This window comes from Ipomoea triloba, chromosome 16 (assembly GCF_003576645.1).
Source record: "Ipomoea triloba cultivar NCNSP0323 chromosome 16, ASM357664v1".
In the NCBI taxonomy this organism is placed as follows: domain Eukaryota; kingdom Viridiplantae; phylum Streptophyta; class Magnoliopsida; order Solanales; family Convolvulaceae; genus Ipomoea; species Ipomoea triloba.
The window spans coordinates 12572087-12573812 of record NC_044931.1 but is presented as its reverse complement, the minus strand read 5'-3'; positions in this window follow the sequence as shown (position 1 = coordinate 12573812).

Sequence of the window (1726 nt, the reverse complement as noted above, 5' to 3'; positions counted from 1 at the left end):
TTTTCAAGAACCTCGGGCCACGGCATTCATGCCTCCCGCAGGTCGAACATCTCAATAACCTCGGGCCACGGCTCACAAGCCTCCCGCAGGTCAAACATCTCAAGAACCTCGGGCCGCAGCACTCATGCCTCCCGCAGGTCAAACATCTCAACAACCTCGGGCCACGGCTCACAAGCCTCCCGCAGGTCAAACATCTCAAGAACCTCGGGCCACGGCACTCATGCCTCCCGCAGGTCAAACATCTCAACAACCTCGGGCCACGGCTCACAAGCCTCCCGCAGGTCAAACATCTCAAGAACCTCGAGCCACGGCACTCATGCCTCCCGCAGGTTAAACATCTCAACAACCTCGGGCCACGGCTCACAAGCCTCCCGCAGGTCAAACATCTCCTTCACAACTATATCCAGAAACTAAGGTTTTCAAAACATTCTTTCTTAATATATATTTAATTAGTATTTTCTCATAAAGTCTCAACACGATTATTCATATCAAAATATATTCCCAAATATTCATATTTGTCATTGACTTTTTACCATAAATTCCCAAGTGACAAGAGTTACACATGTTTCTTGAAAACACGATTTTTCTTCCAAACCAATGTACTTAATTTACAAAACAATATTTGAACTTTCAGAAATTGAACTCAGGTGCCCGTAGGCCTTTCAAACATCATATCATGCAAGAGCAAAAATTACGGAAGAAAGTTCGGTCGAAAACAGAACCGCGCACCGCAGCCGCACGAATTCCCGCACCGCCGGACGCACAGCGGACGCGCGCGTCCAGCCGTTCGGCCGTGATGCCGAAAGACTGGACACCAATGGACACGCAGCGGACGCGCGTCCGTGGTCGTGTCCGGCCTTTCGGCCGTGATGCCGAAACACTGGACGCCGATGGACGCGCGTCCAAGGCCGCGTCCATCCGAATCTGCCAACTACGAGCAGCAAAAACCGGGTTGTAACGCCTCGATTTTCCACTATTTTCACAAGTATAAGCTTATATGGGCATAAATACAACATATACATGCATAAACTAGCCATGAACATGTATACAAAAATTACCAAAACTTTAAAGTGTAGTCTTTTGAGCCAACTTATAGATCCACAAACTTAACACATAATTTTCACATAAAATTCCTAGTCTCATAATTTACTAGCATTTGTTCATCTTCAAGTGACTAAACCAACTTAAGGGATTGCTTACCTCCCAAGTAGTTTTACTACCGTAGACAAGTTGTGATCTTCTCCTCCAAAATTCTCGCCGAAGATCCTATACAATAATCACCATAATAACAACATTTTCATGAATCCTTAGCTTAAACTTAAGTTCTAGGAAGGATTTTAGCCATATTAACCGAATAAAACCAAAGTTTTACCTATTATGGAAGCACTTGTGTTGAAGAAAATAGCTATGGAGTTCTTGGATCTCAAGAGGAAGATGACATTTCCTTCTCTCCTTTTCCTTTCTTAATTTTCGAAAATAGGGGGTGATGGGAATGATAACTTGAAGCTTAAGCTAACTAGTATGGTTCATCCCATACTCTCTTATGACAAACAATATTTAATTACTATGTGGTAAAATAATGTGACACTTGTCACAATTCCATGGTAAGTCTTGAAGAGTAGGGTTTATCTTGCCAGTTTGGGATTAAATCAGATAAAAGTTTGGAGGAATATAACTTAATTCGGGAAAATTTTAATACCAAAATTATTCTAAAAATAATCCCGTC